The 21016-nt window shown below is 42.1% G+C and overlaps 1 protein-coding gene across 2 annotated transcripts in view; it reads right to left on the reverse strand.

Annotated features, from left to right (window-relative positions):
• zhx2a (zinc fingers and homeoboxes 2a) overlaps positions 1–21016 on the reverse strand; it is a 107719-nt gene that overhangs the window by 28460 nt on the left and 58243 nt on the right. Inside the window, exon 2 of one of the 2 annotated variants that reach the window (XM_063056264.1) lies at positions 5812–5953. The exons of the other annotated variant lie outside the window; for it this stretch is intronic. The gene's annotated coding sequence lies outside the window, so the exon portion shown is untranslated. The remainder of the gene's footprint in view (positions 1–5811; positions 5954–21016) is intronic. 2 annotated transcript variants of the gene reach the window in all.

Consider the following 21016-nt stretch of genomic DNA (forward strand, 5'->3'; position numbering starts at 1 on the left):
GATAAATGGAGTCTGTTGCTTTATGCAGCTAAACTCAACATTTTTTATTTTAAAAAAAGGCAAAAGGAAAATTGTGTTTTCTTTGTTCCGGATGATCTCAACTGACCACAGCCATCTGAACTCTCAGATGTAAAAGACGAAAGTCTCTGAGCCAAACACAATAGGACAGGAGACAGCCAGGCTCTCTGCTAATTCCATCTTTAGTACTGGATCTCCTGACAAAAATGTAATTAATGCTTTTGTTTTTAATACAATTGCAGCAGATTGAAGAAAAGCTTTAATTAAAATCAAATAACATTTCAGATGCATTCATCTCAGCGTTATTCTATATTTAACGCTGTATCCAACATTGCCCTCTCCTTTGCTGGGGGCCGGATTTATCACTTCTATGTTTAATTGCTGAAGTGCCAAGTGGTTCAAGAAAAACACTTATGGGCCCTGTCCTCTGGTTTTCCAAAACAGGTTTGAATCATAAGCAAAGCAGTTATTCTGCAAATACTACAGCTTCCACACTTATTCCTAGATTTCTCACCAGGTCACAACACCTATCTGTGAAACTACAAACAACCATGGTTTCTGCATTATGTTTACAGTGATTGTTACTGCTAGCTTTTACTTAAGGAATTAGTAACAAGTGACAAGAATCTACACAGAAAGATGCAGCTAATATTACAGGAGTTTGAAGAGATTCAAATTTCCTACTCAAGTTTACAAATTTATACAGACGTTCAGTGGAGAACGTTCTGAGTGGTTACAACACTCAGGTACCGATGCACAGGATCATGAGAGACTGCGGATTCAAGCAGTTCCATCAGCCCAACCCTCCTCAGCATCAAGGGGAACCTTCGAGAGATGGTGCCTCAGAAAGGTGACATCCATCACTACAGCTCCTCGCCCTCTTGTTACTAACATTAGGGATATGGTACAGGAGCCCGTAGACCCGCATTCAACGAATCTGGAACAGATTCTACCTCGCTGCCAGATTTCTGAATGGGCCATTAACATTACCTTGTTGGTTTTTCAAAAATCCATTTTTTTTCTTTACACTGCACTACTGCTGCAAAACAACAAATTTCCCATCAGCAACAATAAACCGAATTCTGCTCATTTCCAGATGAAGGATCTCAACCCAAAACTTTGACTGACAATTTCCCTCCATGAACACTGTCTGACCCTCTGAATTCCTCCTGCATTTAGTTTGGTGCCACAGAGTCTAGCATTTGCAACCTTGTATCTCCATGCAATCACTCGAGTCTGTGCCATCACTCAATGGGATCAATGGTTTCATGGTCAACTCTGCCTCACTCAAATACACTTTGCGCCTTAAATATTGAACGTACTCACCGGCCAGGCATGGAAAGCTCTTTTGGAAAGGGAATTTAACAATCTGAAATTTCACAGAGAGTCATACAATAGGGAAGCAGACCATCCAGTCCACTGAGTCCATGTTGACCATCAATGACCTATTCCTGAGTAATTTTCCATAGTTCCAATCTATCCCGTTCAGTATCGAGTATCTCAAGAGATCACTTTTTCCTTCAAACTCCACAAATACAGGTGAAGCTCACTCAGCCCTCACTGGACAATTCCCTCATCCCTGGAATCAACTCGGAATGAACTCCAAGGCAAGAATCAGCTTCCTGGATAATGTACTCCAGGTGTGGGTCACGGCAAAGCCCTGCACAATCTCAGTGACCTTTCCAACTTTTGGACGCCAACCTTGACGCATTACAGACCAACCTAGCAATGGCTTGAGTGAGAATATTGCACAGGATTTAGATGATCTTCCCCGGATATTGGCTTTGTTTTTGCCAATGTGCCATACTCAGGCAGTGACACTGAAGGTGTAAGAGGGACTAGTCCAGGTGACAGGAGCATCAGTGTTAAGCTTGAACCAATTGTGCAAGACACCATGAATGCTTGGGAAACAAGGCAGTTAAAGTTAGACTGATATCACATTGGTTACATTCAGGTTATAGAGTAAGGCAGCATGCAAACAGACACTTTGGAACAACTAGTCCACGTCGCCCATAGTATCCTACCTCTAGTCCCAGTTATCCACAATCAGCCCATAACCCCCTCCCTTCTACATACCTACAAAAATGCCTTATAAATGTTGCAATTGTACTGACCTCGATCACATCATTGCACCTCATTCCAGCTACTCACTACCCACTGTGTAAAGATGTTATCTCTTAAAATGTCTTCTCTCTTACCTTGTATCTGTGCTCTCTAGAACTGAACTCCCGAACCCTGGGGAAAAGACAATGACCATCCACTTTATTCATATCCTTCATCATTGTAAACATCTGTGAGACCACCTCTCATTCTCCAGCCAATCTCTCACTACAATTCAGGCCCCCTAGTCCAGGCAGCATCCTTGTTGCTGGAAAGGGTGCATCTTTTGTGACTGAACAGTGTCTGAAACCTCCAAGTGCAGCCTGACCGATAACTTACACAACTGCAACATAATGTTTCTATTCCTACGGTAATTGCCCTGACTGATAAAGGCAAACAGCCTGTCTGCTTGAGCGGCCGCTTTTAACGAATTGTGCACTTGCACCCCCAGGTCCCGCTGTTCCACAACTCTTATTAGTGCCTTGCCATTCACTGTCCAAGTCTTACCCTCGTCAGACTGTCCAAAATACATCACCTCACACTTATCCAAGTTGAAATCCATTTGCAAACAACAGGAATCCTGCAGATGCCGGAAACTCAAGCAACACACACCTTATATTCCGTCTGGGTAGCCTCCAACCTGATGGCATGAACATCGACTTCTCTAACTTCCGCTAATGCCCCACCTCCCCCTCATACCCCATCTGTTAATTATTTTTATACATTCTTTCTCTCACTCTCCTTTTTCTCCCTCTGTCCCTCTGACTATACCCCTTGCCCATCCTCTGGGTTCCCCCCCCCTTGTCTTTCACCCCGGATCTCCTGTCCCATGATCCTCTCATATCCCTTTTGCCCATCACTTGTCCAGCTCTTGGCTCCATCCCTCCCCCTCCTGTCTTCTCCTATCATTTTGGATCTCCCCCTCCCCCTCCCCCTCCCACTTTCAAGTCTCTTACCAACTCTTCCTTCAGTTAGTCCTGACGAAGGGTCTCGGCCTGAAACATCGACTATACCTCTTCCTAGAGATGCTGCCTGGCCTGCTGCGTTCACCAGCAACTTGGATGTGTGTTGCTTGAAATCCATTTGCCTTTTCTCGGTCCATCTCCCAAACTGATCAAGATCTCTTTGCAATTCATTGTAACCAGGTTCAACAAGAACAGAGCATCACCAGCAAACTTATTAACTGTGCCATGTGCATAGTCAAAAGCAGACTTTAGTTTGGTACCAGAGCAGATCTGTAGTCTGCACCCAGCAGAATTTGTACTATTAGTCTCATTGTTGTTTAAAATTGTTCAAATGGAAACTTACACATTTATCGCCTTTAATCCATTGTCCTCTCCAAGGAAGTACTTCACTGATATCAGCAATTAGTGGTGTAAATCATGGAGCCAATAGAAAGGATCCTAATTACTTTTATATGTCTTCAGGTGGAATTTGCACAAATGATACTACTTTATATCCATTTCTAAATTAACTTACAAAGTTCCATTGTGTTAATATACCTCATCATACTCAAAAGTACAAGCTGATCTAAAGTTTACTGTACAATTCTAAAAGTTGCGGAACAATGGAGATTCAAATGCTAGTGTCTTCTGCACCCATTTGTGGCTTTGCACCAGCTCTTTGGAGGCAGACATTTTAAGAACTTTGCTCGTTGTTAGCCCTCTGCCTCGTGACATCATGAATGACAACAATTAGATGTGAGCATTACTTCACACTGCTGGGGTCAGCAGAGCGGAACTTTGTACAGAAAACGTTCCAGAATGTCTTGGATACACAGGAGACTGCAGATTCAGAACACTGACAATTCCTTTCCTCCCACAGATACTGCTTGACCTGCTGAGTTCCTCCAGCAGGTTGTCATTAGAATCGTAGAGCACAGAAACAGGTCTTTTGGGCTAACTCATAATTTCTGATTGTGTTGCCCAGCAAGCTAGAATCATCTGCCTGCCTTTGGCCCATCTCTCCCTGTAGATAGCTTTTACAGGTTGCTGATGTGGCCACTTCAACCACTCCTTCTGGCAGCACATTCCAAATATGTACCACTTCTGCGTAAAGAGGCCTCCCCTAATATCTCTAATTTCTTGTTTCTGATGTTAAGCCTATGTCCTCTCGTTTTCTGCCTTCCCTCCATTGGAAAAAGACCATGTGCTTTCACTTTGTCTATGCCTCTTGTGATATTGTACTCCTCTCATCAGGTCACCCCTCAATCGTCTAAATTCCTGGGATTAAAGTCTCATTGTTTGAAAATATTCTTTTAACTCACCTTCGAGAGGGTCCTCACAATGTTAGCATAATGATAAAAGACACAGGAGCAGGAGGCTATTTGGTCCCTCAAACCTACTCCACTATTTAATATGATAGCTCATCCTGTACTTCTATACCATATTCCTGATGCTTTGTCCCACCTCGAAATCTTTCCATCTATAATTCAGCGTAATGGCTCCTTATGGTAGCAAAATCGACTGCTTTATCACCCAAGGGAAGAAATTTCTCCCCTCTGCCCTGATCAGTACCCCGAGGCCATGCCCCATTGTTCTTGACAGCATATCCAAGAGAAATATCAGCCACGCATTCATCCTAACAAAATCTTCCATGGTGCAATCAGCTCTCCTCTCATTCCTCTAATCTCTGCTGGATACAGATCTAGTCAACCCAACAAAAGTCCCATCACCTCAGGAGCTCATCTGGTGCATCCTCTTAATGGCAAGTACATTCTTTCTTGGTTAAGGAGACCAAAACTGCACACAATACTCTAGATGTGGTCTCACCAACGTCCTTAATACTAATAGAAATATTTGACATTCTGGAAGCAGGAAAAATCTATGCCAAGCTGTTGATACGGTGAATTGTACTGCACTTCTATTAACATGGACCCAACTTGCATAGGAGGCCATTTGGCCCTCTTAGGCCCATGCTGATTCTATGAAAGAGCCCTCTAATTAGGGACATTCTCCCCTGATCTCCACCCGCCCCCACAACCTATTTCGGCATTTCTTTTTGACGAAGTTCCCATTGAGTCCATTTCTGATCTTCTTTCAGTGTATTCCAGATCACAACCATCATGTAAAAAAGAATGCATCTCTCTTGTTTTCAGTGAAATTAGTTTTAATTTGGACCAATTTACTGATTCGCGTGCCAATGGGTGTTCTAACAGCTTATGCAACCCCTGATAAAGCCCAGAGATGGTTACAGGATCAATTATTAGTCACAGAAAGGTACAGAGACCCGTTGAGTTCATGCCAACTATCAATCACCCATTTACACTAATCCCACATTTATTGTTAAAATGGTCCCTACTTTCCCAGCAGCTCCCCACAGACTCTACATCTACCTGCACACTAGAGGGATAGCTTACAGAGGCCAATCGACCTACCAATTTGCACTTCTTTGGGATGCAGAAGGAAAGCCACAAGGAAAACATGCAAACTCCACAAAGACAGCTCGAGGTCAGGACTGAACCTGGGCCTCTGGTACTGAGAGGCAGTGGCTCTGCTTTCTGCACTAATGTGCCGTCTTTGAATGGAGAATTAAAAACAAATTAGAATCACACTGTTAAAAAATAAAACATCAGCTCACACAAGCATTCATCTCAGATTGGGTAGTTTTATGACACCAACTGAACTGTGAAGTCAGTTGCAATTCAATCTCCAGGCAGCTGGGTGGAATTTTCCCCTAGATTCTAATACTCACTTTGGGTTTCATTGTAAGCAGAGGATGTAGTTCATAAAAACAGCAGCCCAAGCTATCATCATTGAAGAAAATGGGGCAACAGCCTCAGATTGAAGAGATGTTGGGGAAAAGGGCTTCCAAAGTCTCTTAGTAGCGTCTAAACCTGGAATAGCATTCAAAATCTGATTAGCACAAAAGTAATCAATGACAGATCACTGTCAAATCAACATTCATTCATTTCCACGTGCTCGTTTGGCCCTTGTCTGGTTCAAAAATTGTATCCCACAAGGACGGTTGAATCTCAACTGGTAGCATGCAGTCCAATTTCTGGAGTGGAGAGACTGGACTAGAAATAGATGTAATTAGATTTCAATTTGGGAGCAAGGGAAATTAATTTTCAGATGTGCACCACTGAAATAACAGAATGAAGTGACTGAATTTCTTCCAAACTATCTTTAAATTATCACGTAATCTGACATTAAATTCTCACTTCAAGTGACATTGAATTTTAATTAATGCATCAGCTCAGAAGAGTGATCAGGTTTGCTTTGTAAACCTAATCTTTTCTTGAAGGCTTTATTGAAGAATTTCAAATGTTGGGCTGGAAACAGCAAACTTTGGAAAGAAATGCCAGGTAAAGGGACATTTGCAGGCTAGCTCTGTAACACTGTATGCAATGAGAAATTTCAAAATGTACCTTTGCACACAGGAGATACCTAATTAGGGTTTCCAAAATTATGATATAAAAGCCAGCACCTTTTCCCCAGGGTCAAATTGTCTAATACTGGAGCATATTCATTTTATATGGGGAGGGGTGAGTTTAAAGGAGATGTGCCAGGCAAGTTTTTGCTTAAACACAAGAACGTTGGGTGCCTGGAATGGGATGCCAGAGTGGTGGGGAAGGCAAATATAACAGAAGTGCTCAGGAGACCCTTTGATAGGCACACGGTTGTGCATAAATCAGGGAGATATGGACACTGTGTAGGCAGAAGGGATTAGTTTAGTTAGGCATTTAATTACTAGGGAAAAACATCTTGGGCCAAAGGGCCTGTTATGATATACTGTCCTATGTTCTATACTGGTCCATTTGAAATGGTTGCAAAGCCTGGAGGGCAAAGGGCAAGGCATTTTAATCACCAATGAAGAGTGCAGTGGAGAGTCATATAGCACAATCTATGTTGTATGGCTCAGACTGGTTCAGTCCAATCAGTCTATGGCCCATGATGCCCATCTAAGCTAGAACCATTTGCCAACGGAAATGAAGTGTGATAGAAAATATTTTTAAACCGCAAGGTACCCAGGGCATGCCCTTTTCTCACTGTTACCATCAGATAGGAGGTACAGAAGCCTGAAGGCACACACTCAGCGATTCAGGAACAGCTTCTTCCCCTCTGCCATCGGATTCCTAAATGCACATTGAACCCTTGAATACCACCTCACCTTCTTTTATAGTATTTCTGGCTTTTTGTACGATTTTTAATCTATTCAATACATGTATACTGTAATTGATTTATTATTATTACTTAATTTTTTTCTTCGATATTATGTATTACATTGAACTGCTGTTGCTAAGTTAACAAATTTCACAACACATGCTAGTGATAATAAACCTGATTCTGATGCAACCTCGACTGCTGATCGTGATTTTAGCAGAGGCAGGTGGACAAGGTGACCATTCACTCTCAGAACACAGAGTATTCTGTATAGTCTCAAGATACAGGCACAATTTGGTTAATTCAATATCGTCCCTTTAAACATGCACATCGTGGGTTTTCCTCGCACACGAATCTAATCAGGTAAATGGAGGCAAACACGAGTGGCAATTATTTTTAAAACAGTATGGCTTGTGACGATGATTTTACACACCTATTCAAGGCCCAAGCTTGTCAATTGCAAGACCAACCTTCTCTACACAGCAAATGATTATCAGGACGTGTTCAGCCATTGTGCTGTGGAACTAAAAGCCTCGAGCACTCCAAGCAGCAAAAGCACGCTTTTGGTTTTAAATGTCATGTCATTTCACGTCAGGGGAGATTTCCTCCTCTCTCCAAGAGGAATTGCTCGTCTCAAAGCCTATGGAACAAATGTAAGGTCTCGAGCTTTTTGATGTTACACATAATCAGAAGCGGAACTGAACATGGCTTTCCATTCTCCACAATTGTATTGTGAACTAAGCATCAAAGGAGCTCCCTCAGATTATCATGGGGCGGATGTAGACAGATTCCCCTCCACAAGCTTATAAATACCTGACTCTAGTACAGCCTGTACATCTGAACAAGCATTCAATAGACCACAGGGATAGATTTTACTGGCAGCTGCAGAGCTGTAGGCATCTTCTGCCAGGTGAGAACGCTCTTCCCGGCCACATAAGTGATTGATACTTCCTCTTAAAACTTGCTCTTGATGGTGGGGAATGTTGTGATTGTAGTTGGGCTGGTACAATCCTTTGCATTGGAGCCCCCATACCAGGCTGTGATGCAACCAGTCAGAGTGGTCTCCACTGCTCATCAATAGAAATTTGCTCGCGTCTTCAGTGACATACCAAGCCTCCTCAAACTCTGAATAAATTAGAGTCACCGGCGTGCCTTTTTCATGATTGCATCAATGTGTTAGGCCCAGGATAGATCCTCCGAGATGCTGATGCTCTGGAACTTGAAGCTGCTCTCCCTTTCCACTGCTGACTCCTCGACGAAGACTCTGTTATAATGACCATCTCCATTCACAGTGCTACCAAACACTCGGCACACACTAAGCTGTCTGCAGTTGCAACACTGAGGGATGATAATTAAAGTACACCCTGTTGCCTGGACTCTACACCGACGGCAGGTACATGCAGTGGGAGCGACAGCAGCAAGTCACTTAGCCTTCAGTTCCATTCCCCACCGAGGACAAGAACAGAAGGACCACACTGCTCGGGAGTCACACGTAGAGCAGTATGGGAGGTCTGAGTCCAGCCATCTACAATATGAGGCCAGAAATTCAAGATTTGCAACCATCCACACACCATCCTCGCTTCAACACACATCACTTCATTATTATTGCTGGAACTTGAATGTAGAACAACACAACAGGGGAAGAGGAAGCTATTCAGCCCATTGCCTTTGTTGGATCTTTTCAACAGCAACCTGTGTAAAAAAAAATTCTGTACCTCCCCAGCTTTCTCTCCATAATCTTCTCGTTCAAAGATTCATACAATTCCTGATTAAAACTCCTGTTGAAACAGTAATCACAGTCCTACCAGGCAATGATTTCCAAATCCTAACCTGATGATTTAACTACCATTCTCTTGTCAAACTCTCAGAATCTGGTCTCTTTAATAAGACACAATTCCTATTTTAATGACTTAGTGTTTGCTATAATGCACTCGGACTGCATGTGCAAAAGGTAGAGTTCATATTCTGCTATAATTCTTCAACCTGTAATGCATGTAGGATTGAAGAACTCTGAAAGAATGGAAATCTTAGTTACATTTTGTAAAGTTAAAAAAAATCATCTTCAATATGGTTTACTCATGAACGTAAGACACTGGAAAAACAGTAGACAACAGCCACTCAAGCCTGCTCCCCATTCCATCACATCATGGTTGACTCCACTTTCTTGCCTGTTTCCCATAAACCTATTATCCAAAAAATTCCTAGCCTTCAATATATTCAAAGCTTCTAAATCCCTCCTGGGGCGAGAATTCCAGAAATTCACAATCCACAGACAAGAAAGTCAGCCATACTCCATCTTAAATCCTTATTTCCAGTACCTAGGAAGGGCTGACTGAGTCTTGAATGACCAGCGTCCAGTGGCCCTGACCTCACACATCATGAAGACTCACTTCCGACCCTTAGTCAGATCAGCCGTCAGTTCCCTGAAGTTTGCCTACCAGGAGCATATTGGAACCAACGATGCTGTCATCTACCTTCTGAAAGAAGCCTATTCCCATTTGGATAAGTGGGGCAGCACTGTGAGGATCAGGTTTTTTTTTTATTTCTCAAGCACCTTCAATACCATACAGCCCTCATTGCTGGGGTGAAAGCTCTGTTCAATGCAGGTTGGTACTTCCATTGTAAACTGGACAAAGGACTACCTGACCGGCAGACCACAGTTTGTGCAGCTTCAGAGCTGTGTGTCAGACATGGCCAGAAGCAGCACTGGGGCCCCACAGGGGACTGCATTGGCTCTTTTTCTATTTACACTGTATAACTTGGATTTTAGATACAACACTGAGTAGCGTCATCTGCAAAAATTCTCTGATGATTCAGCAATAGTTGGGTGTACAAAGGGAGGACAGGAGGATGAATACAGGGGCATGGTAGAGGACTTTGTCAAATGGTGCAAGCTGAATCATCTGCAGCTCAGTAAGATAAAGGAGACAATGATGGACTTTAGGAAGACTAAGCCTGCACTGCTCCCTGTTACTATTGATGGTGACGACGTGGATGTGATGAGGACCTATAAGTACCTGGGGGTGCACCTAAATGACAAACTTGATTGGAGCACTAAAACAGAGGCTGTGTACAAGAAGGGTCAGAGTTGCCTCTACTTCCCGAGGAGACTGAGGTCCTTTGTGGAGTATGCAGGCCTCTCCCTCATGTGCTCTACCAATCAGTCTGTTGTCACCAGTACAATCTTCTACGCAGTGGTTTGCTGGGGCAATGGCATCAACATGGGTGATGCCAACAGGCTCAATAAACTGATTAGAAAGGCTGGTTCTGTTAAAGGAGTCAAACTGGGCATACTGGAAGCTGTGGTAGAACAAAGGTCCCTTTGGAAAGCCCTGGCAATTCTGGACAATGTTTCTCACCCTATGCATGCCAGAGCTGAGCAGAGGAATACTTTCTGTAATAGACTAAGCCAATCGCACTGATCCAAAGAGCGCTGTATGAGCTCATTCTTACCCTCGGCTATTAGATTCTATAATGAGTCAACCTATAGCCAGGGAAGTGATGACCCCTCCTGTTAGACTGTTATTAACCTCCGTTTACCAGAGCTCTGTTTAGCACACCATGCTATCGCAGATACCTTGTGTAATACTATCATCAGTTCTTATCTGGACGGTGTGAATGTGCACCCATTACTGTTTAATATTAAGGTAATTGTTGTACTACCATCTTATTAGTGTGAACTTGTAAATCTTGTTAACTTTGACTTGTAGATCTTGTCCACTTTATTTTTAAGATAACTTACTTATTCTTTCTTATTCCTTTTCTAATGGTGTATATCTGTGCACTTGTAATGCTACTGTGACACTGTAATTTCCTTTGGGGTCAATAAAGTATCTGTCCATCTGTTTAATACCAGAACCTTATCCTCAAAGTGATCAATTACTACCTAATCTTCCACCTTTTTATAAAGTGAATAAGAATATTAGAAAAAAACTGCAGGTGTTGGAAATATAAAATAAAAACAGCAAATATTGGAAGTATTCAGCTGGTCAGGCAGAATCTGTAGAGAGAGAAAAAAAAATCAATGTTTCAAGAACTTTCTGCAACACACAAAATGCAGAAGGAACTCAGCCAGTCAGACAGCATCTGGAAAAGAGTAAGATAGATAGATAGATAGATAGATAGATAGATATACTTTATTAATCCCGAGGGAAATTTGGTTTCGTTACAGCCGCACCAACCAAGAATAGAGCGTAAATATAGCAATACAAAAACCACCAACAATCAAACAACAAAATGCAAACTATGCCAGATGGAAAATAAGTCCAGGACCAGTCTATTGGCTCGGGATGTCTGATCCTCCACGGGAGGAGCTGCACGTTCGATGGCCACAGGCAGGAACGACCTCCCGTGCCGCCAGGTGTTGTATCACGGTGGAATGTGGCCGAAGTCCAACAGTAAAAAGTTCAATATCCAGTCTGCAAACACGTTCCTTGATTGTAATATACCTCGGATTGCACCATCCGTTGTCAGCCAGATCAGTAAGCACCCAACTCCTTTATGCTTACCGCTCTCAGTGAACTTCCGGTCAGCTGGAACGGTATTACCCACTGAACTCCTCTTCTCCATAAGTCTCCGTTCTCTCGACCCGGTCCTCTTTCCTCGGCTTTGTGATTCCCCTCTGCATCCTCTGTGTGTTTTCCTCCGGATTTCAGCAGAGGTGTCTGCCGCAGTCAATGTTTTGGGCCGAGACCCTTCATCAGGGTTGGGGGAAAAAAGATAAGAACTTCTCATCTGTTTTTCCAGTTCCAATGAAGGGTCTCGGCCCAAAACATTGACCGTTTACTCTTTTCCATAGATGCTGCCTGACCTGCTGAGTTTTTCTAGCATTTTGTATGTGTTGCTTGGACTTCCAGCATCTGCAGATTTTCTCTTGCAAAGAACTTTCTGCATTTGCTTCACTTCACAAAGTTATCCTTTAAACTTATTAATATAATTTGCAAACTGTAGGGAGATTTACATGAACAAATTTTCAAGATCTATATTTGCTTAAATGCACTCCCATTGGTAAAAATGCAAAGCTTCCAGACTATTTCACATCTTACAAAAACAAGTCCTGAAATAATAGTTCTCCCTTCTTGCCACTCATTCTTTATCATTTGAGTCATCTTTCTTATTCATCCTTTTCTCCTTTCTCTAAACTCAGTGGAATAATGCAGATTCATCACCTGAGAGAATGTATCTGGGCTTGCTTCCAATATAGCACTCAACATCTCACCCATTTCTCCCTTAATTTTGTTTACTCTCCGATTTGGATTAATTCCTTCATCAAACCAAAAGGTGCTGGAAATACTCAATAGATCAGGCAGCATCTGTGAAAAGAGAAACAGGGTTTAAAACTGAAGAGTCTTTGCTTTGGACTGGATAGAATCAAATCTACTTTTCTTTCCATCAGCGCCACCCGATCAGCGGAGATTCTCCAACATTTTCTGTTTTTATTTCAGATTTCCAGTCTTTGCCGTTTTTCTTAGATCTTCTTTTATCAAAATATAACTAACTTCTGTTTATTAAACTTTTTTTTAAAAAAGTAATACACGAGGTTAAAAATAATTTGGGATAGGTGCTGCGAAGTATTGGTAATCTTAACCCTGGTACAGATATTATGGAGAAGCAACCAAAAGGAAAACCATACACCAGGGCTATGCTACAAGACAAGTCAATTAAAAAAATTCCATCTGACAGCCTATCAAATAACAAACCAGGTACAAACTCAGCAGTGTTCAGCTTGGGCAGCTGAAAGAATATTGAGGCAGAAATGACATTTTCCTTGTACAAAGTGCAATAGAAATCACTTTATTGAAGATACAAGAGAGATGGTTAAAATAAGAGGAAAGGACAGCATATGGCTACTTGTAGACAGTGTTGCATCATTGGTGTACACCACAAACAGGACAAGTTCAGTAGAATCTCAAAGCATGAGAAACAGAAAGCCCTCAAAAGCAAGACCTGCTTATGAGTATTACTCCATAAAAGTCAGAACCCCAAGGTAAAGAAAAGCCAAGAGTCACACAGGAAAGGGGAGATCCAAAACTGAGTAAGAGGAAGAAGGTTCATTAATACAATTGGCCTCAAGTAAATTTAAAAATAACCACCCTAGTGAAAAAAGAGCGACACAAGGAAAGGGAACTGAGTGAGCCAGCTAGTGAGTATGAGGGAAAGGTTCATTCATACCAGTCATCAAGTTAAAAAAAAGTCATTCCCGTGAATGCATAGTCAGAGAAATTAACAAGGATAAAAAGGTTTCTTTTAAAAATTACAGGTTTTCTTTCTAAAAAAAAGGAAACTGAAGTAATATGCTATGAAGGATTTCAGTTTCATCTTGAAGTCTTAATGCCTCATAACTGGTGGATAAAGTCTGCACAGAAATTTTAGCCATGTAGTCATTTTAAATAGATAAAGCAACAGTGCAAGCTAGTCTATAAATGTTACTGAATGAGAATACTGTCTAACAATCACACATTACATCAAACACATCAGTTATTTACAATTGCATTTTGATAGAGGATCAAGAATGCATTAAGTTTCAGCATTCAGACACTTGAATTTGCAAGATGTTCTTGGTTCAAGAAGAATCAGCAACTCAAATTCAACATCAACAAGGCTCAAATTAAGCAGCATGAATATATAAACATTGTCAAACCCTTACATTTTGTAACATTAAAAAATACACCTTTCCCCCCCGCAGAAATTAATTCAAGACAAGGGGACATAACAATTTATTATTTGTCACATTGCACCTGGACTGAAGGGGCACGAGCCAACCACAGGTCTAGGGTCACATAAAGAGCAGACCGAATCTGGGCGGCCGACTGCCTTCCTTTTAAGTTCAGAATGAGCCAGGGAGTACTTAAGATAATCTGGTAAATTTGAGGTAACAGATACTAATGTTTTTCAATTAATTATTTAAAGTTAACACTATTTAGAAAGCTATGACCACACCAATATCTCTATTTTATTAGACATGGCACTCCAAATTCCAATCTCCCACTGTATTAACACAATCAAGATTGTGTTGGCGGTAAAAACTCAGGTCATGTGGAACGTGTGGTTTCACTTTGCTTCAAACGTGCAAGAATGCAAGCAGCTACAGGAAGCAGACACTTGTCCAATAAAGCATGACCACATTCCTCCCCATGCTTGGTGTCACTATCGCAGAGGACACGTGCTGGACCCATTATATAAATACAATTGCGAAGAAAGCACCACAGCACCTCTAGTCTGTGGAGATTCAGCATGTCATTGAAAACCTTGGCAAACTTCCATGGATGTGTGGTGGAAAGTGTACTGACTGGCTGCATTACGGCTTGGTATGGGAGCACCAATGTCTTTGAGTGGAAAATCCTGCAAAAGGTAGTGAATTTGGCCCAGTACCTCACAGATAAAACCCTCCCAACCACTGAGCACATCTACATGAAACGTTGCAGTAGAAAAGCAGCATCCATCGTCAAAGATCCTCACCACCCAGGCAGAGCTCTTTTCTGGCTGCTGCCATCAGGTAAAAGGTACGGACCATCAGGTTCAGGAACAGTTAGCACCCCCTCAGCCATTAGGTTCTTGAACACAAGGGGATAACTACACTCATTTAAGGACTCTTGTTATTTCTTCCTCGTTATTTATTGTTATTTACCATCTCCATTTGCACAGTTTGTTTACAGTTTACTGTTCCTGATGTTTACAGTTTACAGATCCTGTTAACAGTTACTGTTCTATACATTTGCTAAGTATGCCTGCAGAAAAAGAATCGCAGGGTTGTACGTGGTGACATGTATGTAGTCTGATGATAGTTTTTTTACTTGCAACTTTATCTACAGAAAGCACTGCCCCAAGAAGGTCACATCAGTCAAAGATCTCCCCTTCCAGACCATGCTATCTCCCTGAAGCTATCACTGGGTAGAAGATACAGAAGCCTGAAGTACCACACCACCAGGTTAAGGGCAGCTACCACCAGGTTAAGGGCAGCTACCTCCTTTCAACCATTCCGTTTCTGAAAGAACCAGCACAACCTTATTCACTACAGCAACACTGAGTCTTTGATCATTTTGCACTAAAATGGACCTTGCTTTATTTCTACTTTAATTGTGTTCTCTCTTGTAAAAGTTGTGCATAACTTGTGCTTTTCTTGTGAATGCTCCCTATGTGTTGCTGTGTCTCTGATGTCACTGCAGATACCTTTTTATTGCACCTCCTCTGCATATATGTAGTTGTGCATATGACAATACACTTGACTTTTTAACCAATCACTTCAAATTTGGGTATGCTGATTATCAACCCTGGGAAGTGTTACTGGTTTAATCTTTCTCAAGGATTTCTTTAAATATTTCTATTACACCACCCATTGTTACCTCCAGATGACGAACCCCAGCTTCTCTAACCCATCCCAGTAACTGTAAACGCCTCACCCCAGGAAATCTGCAGTCAATTCTCACCCGCATGTCCTTGACAGCCTTCATTGCCTTCTTACATTTTAGCCCAAAACTGTTGGGCAGTATTTCATTTGCACCTGAGCTTGTGTTCTACAAAAGTTTAGCTTAAGTTCCTATGCATCCTGCCCATTTCCAAAGTCACTGAAACACACAGATTTTATTGACTGTAACGTTCATGTGTTCTGCCACCTTCAACGATTCATGCAAGTACCGCCCCGAGCTTCAAATCTGTAACACCCTTTTATTCCTGCCAAGATCTACATACATCGGCTTAACAAGAGCAAAGGTTCAGTGTTAGCCTTGGAACATATCAGCAAGTACACTGGTACCTTGATGCTAAGTGATAGGCGAAAGGAGCAGTCTCAGACTTCTGTCTACTTGCAGCCAAACAAAGTCTGAGGAGTCCTGAAGGTCAGATACAAGGCTGGACTCAACATAGATCCATGGGCAGAGCACTGAGCTGCAGGACAGGGCTCCAAAGACTGCGCACCGGCCTTCAGATTCACACTACGAGGTGTACAAATGACAACCTCATGCATTTAAATAGGCCTACTGACTCCTTGGAAAAAGTTAAAATGCCAAGCTTTTGACCGTAAATGTCTTTTTTTTCCACACAATTTGCATTTTAATGTGGTTTAAATAATTTTAACAAGGCACCTACCCTAGTCCTGAACTTGTCTGGTTGTCTGCATCCACAGAGGACAAGTGAGGCTGTGTGATGACCTTTGGCAGAACATCTGCTTTGTCAGTCAGATCCAAGACAGACCAGGTTACATGCTGCTGTACAGATTCATTATCTTCGATTGCAAGTGTTCAGTGATACCAACTTCACCTGCTCTTGAACAACCTGGCGGATTGCAACACCCAGTCCAATTTTCATGCACATGAAATGGTCTCTAATCTTTTCTCAGATTCAGTGATAAATTTAAACTGATGTCCACATTCCTTTTCCCCCCATTTATATTTCTCACACTATAGGAAATACTCTTTACCCTACATAAACTCCAACTTTAAAAATCTCAAATGAATATTCTGCATTCTCCTGCACAATTGCAAATAATCCCACTGTAATTTAAAGGTCTGCCTTTCTATGTCAAACCTTATCCATGATATTCAGTTTACCTTCAAGGAATACACAGAACATCTCTAACCCTGGCCTACATGTGTCTTATATAAAAGCACTATTGTTTACTTACTCTAAGCATTTATTTATGAGAAAAGATTGTTTGCTTTTTCTCCCCACAAAATTTTAACACTGCCTGCACTCAGGGAATTGTGCAATTAATTCTGAGGTCTCAATTTTCATCCACGTCCTTCAATGTTTTTTTCATGAAGTGAATACCTCACCCACAATAAAATTCACATGCTCTCTTTTTCAAGCATACAAGTAGAAGGGCATGCCAGCCTCGATCCTGCACTGTCATTCATCAAGATTGGCACACGTTGTGCCTCAGTGGCTTTCTCCTCTCCTATACCCACATCCGTCCAATCACTAACAGCCAGAAAGGTATTGTTCTGTTCTGAATGAAATCAAGGACCGAGTTTCCACATCCTTCTGGGATAGAGAAACCCAAATGTTCACCTCCCTCTGCCTGAAGATGTGTTTCCTTATTTTAATCCTACACGATTGTTCTAAAATTGCTAACTCTGATTCCGGAATCTTCAGACAGGGAAAGCACTCTCCATTCAATCAACCTTTTCTAAAAATTTCAATCTTACTTACAGCCTGTCAATTATTTTAATTAATGTTCTCCTATATCTTGCTGTAAAATGATGATAGTTTAAATAGCACTGCATCAAATGGTCTGGACTCCCAGACTGCAGACGGTGTAGCTCTTGAGCAACACAAAGGGCTAGAGGAATTCAGCCGTTCAGGTAGCATCGCCTGGCCAAATCCCTCCATAGGCGCCGCCTGACCTGCTGCGTTGCTCCAGTGTTCTGCGTGTTGCTTCAAATTACATGTCTGATTAAGGGGAGCTTGCTGGTCATCAACTCTACATGCAAAATGTTTTCTACTTTTAGCCTTTGGCGCTTTCTACATTTTCCAGAGATTAGAAAAGTGCTCGAGCACAGAGGTTACTGCACTGTAACATATTTCATCTCCAACTGCAGTCACCAGAGACAGCAGATGCTGGAATCTGGAGCAAGAAGAACAAGATGGTTGAGGCCCTTACAGAACATTGAAACAGTACAGCATAGGAAGACGCTCTTCAACCACAATGCTGTAATCAAATGGCTAATCTCTTCAACCTACACAATGTCTATATCCTTCCTTCCAGTACAGATCCCTACAGAACACCACTAGTCACCGACCTCCAGTGAGATAGAATAAGTCCCTTTGACCATGACCAAGCTCATCACTGAATCCAAATGGCCAATTTACTATGGATCCCCTGCATGTTAATCTTGTGGATCAGCCTCCCATGAGGAACCTTGTCAAATGCCTCACTAAGTTCCATGCAGACAACATCCACAGCTCTACCTTCAACAACTACCCTCGTCACAGCGTCAAAAAAACCCAATCAAGACGGGATTCCCTTGCTCAAAGCTATGCTGGCTCTCCCCAGTTAGGCCATGCTCTTCCAAAGGCTCATAAATCCTAAGAATCATCTCCAGTAATTTCCCTGCTACTGACATGAGACTTACTGGTCTATAGTTTCATTTGTGCAGCACTTGGGGAATGAAAATCAGCATGGCTCTGTGAGGGGTAGGTCTTGCCTCATGAGCCCAACTGAATTCTTTGAGGATGTGATAAGAAACATTGATGAAGGTAGAGCAATGGATATGTTGGATTTGTTTTCAGCAAGATGTTTGATAGGGACCCAAGGAAACTTGGCTGTGTGGATACAGAACGGGCTTGCCCGTTGAAGTGTGAGGGTGGTAACAGATGGAATGTATTCTATCTGGAGGCTGGTGACCAGTGGTGTTTGAGTCCACTTCCACAAATTCCTCAAAGTTGCTGCACAAATTGATGGGGTTGTTAAGAAGGTGTATGGTGTTTTGGCCTTCATTTGTTGGGGATTGAGTTACGAAATAATGTGGCAGTTCTACAAAACTCTGGTTCGACCACACTTGGAATAGGGTGTTCAATTTTGATTGCCTCATTATAGGAAGGATATAGAAGCTTTAGAGAAGGTACTGAGGAGGCTTACTGGGATTATGTCTTGATTGCACAGCATGTCTTCTGAGGTTAATTTGAGTGAGGTAGGGCTTTTCTCTTTGGAGCAAAGAACAATGAATGGTGACTTGATAGAGGTGTACAAGATGATACCAGGCATAGATTTAGTGGATCGCCGGAGAATTTTTCCCAGGGCAGAAATGGTTAATACAGGGGGCATTATTTTAAGGTGAATGGAAGAAAGTATAGGAAAATGTCAGCAGTAAGTTCTTTCCTCATGGTGCAAGGTGTCTTCTTTTATACCCATCGTTAAGAATAATGCAAACTTTAACTTGCAATTACCAATTTCAGTCCAGGATTATTGCAGTCTTGATTTGTCAGTTCACAAACATGCAAATTGATTAGGTCCAAATATAATTTAAAATGTTACACTATGTTTCTATAATGAGGAAGTACACGTATCAACTCTTTCAAACATTCCGGGTATATGCTTGGAGTTTAGCAGGGCAGTGACAAAAAGAAAAACAATGTTGTGGTTTGCTTCATTGGTTAGACTTTATATTTTAGTCACAGAGATCATCTCTAGAAACATGGCAAGTATGCAGAAAGCTTTTGCTAAATAGCAACAAGCAACTAGGTATGCAAAACTTGTCTAGACACTGCGAACCAAACATGAATCAGATGAAAGTAGAAGGTGATTGCTCACACCGTGATTCATTTTATAAAAATTTATATTCATATAAAAGCAAGACCAAGTAGCTGTTCTTAAATCTCCTGGGACTGATTAGCAACGCAGGAGCAGAAGATCTCAAGTCAATAGCTGCAATTATGTAAATGCTTCACTGTCCTGTAAAGCCACAATTTTTTTTAAGAAAGGGGGATATTGGCGTGCCTCAAGGCTGTGTGCTGAGCCCTCTTCTGTACTCCCTTTTCACCTATGACTATGTTCTTGTACATGGTTCTAACTCCATAATCAAGTTTGCAGACGACACCACGGTGGTTGGCCTGATCAGAGGGGTTGACGAGACGGTCTACAGGGACGAGGTCCAGCACCTGGCTGCGTGGTGTGCCGATAACAACCTGGCCCTTAACACCCAGAGGACCAAGGAGATTATTGTGGACTTCCGGCATGCTAGGAGCCATACTCACGTCCCCATCTACATCAACGGAGCTGTAGTGGAGCGTGTATTCCTTGGTGTCCACATTTCCGAGGATCTCTCCTGATTCCTGAACTCCTCCATCCTGATCAAAAAGGCGCAACAGCGGCTTTATTTCCTGCAGAGCATCATGAAAGCTCACCTCTGTCCCAGGATACTGACGGACTTTTACCGCTGTACCATTGAGAGTATACTCACCAACTGCATCTCAGTGTGGTACGGCAATTGTCCTGTATCGGACCACAAAGCACTCCAGCGTGTGGTGAAAACTGCCCAGTGGGTTACTGGCACCCAATTGCCCACTACTGAGAACATCTACCATAAACGCAGGGCGAAAAGCATTATCAAGGACGCATCTCACCCTAACCATGGACTTTTTACTCTCCTCCCATCCAGTAGGCACTACAGGAGCCTCGGCTCCTGCACCAGCAGGTACAGGGAGAGCTTCTTCCCTGAGGCTGTGACACTGCTGAACCTCTCAACACAGCGCTAAGCAGTATTGCATCCGTATTGTACTGTCTCAGTACTTTTATATTTGTGTGCTGTTGCACTTTTTATTCGCAGTTATTCTGTAAATAACACTATTCTTTGCATTTCTGGTTAGATGCTAACTGCATTTCACTGGCTTTGTATTTGTACTTGGCACAATGACAATAAAGTTGAATCTAATCTAATAGAATCATTATTAATTCTTTTAAGATTTAAAAAAAGAGTGCAGTTTTATGGTAAAATAGTTAGAGAATGTATTGAGGATATCGCTTTACGAGATCCTAGTGGAAGCAACCTGGATTCCTGAGAGTTGCAGGTACTATTACCAAAAGAGCCAAGGACAGCACTTTAGTATTGGCTTTGCTCTCACTGATCAACAACAGCTCTGACCCCCAGTCAGCCTCACCCAATCGCAGACTTCAATTTCTGCATTCATCACCTCTTCAGCTCTCACTCTAGAGTAGGGGTTCCCAACCTTTTCTATGCCATGGACAGACCCCTACTATTAACTGAGGTCTGTGGATCCCAGGTTGGGAACCCCTGCTCTAGAGGGCTTCAGGTCTTGCAAGTTACTGAACCATGAAACATATAATATACCAGGGTTGA

This window comes from Mobula hypostoma, chromosome 1, assembly GCF_963921235.1.
Source record: "Mobula hypostoma chromosome 1, sMobHyp1.1, whole genome shotgun sequence".
NCBI classification, from domain to species: Eukaryota; Metazoa; Chordata; class Chondrichthyes; order Myliobatiformes; family Myliobatidae; genus Mobula; species Mobula hypostoma.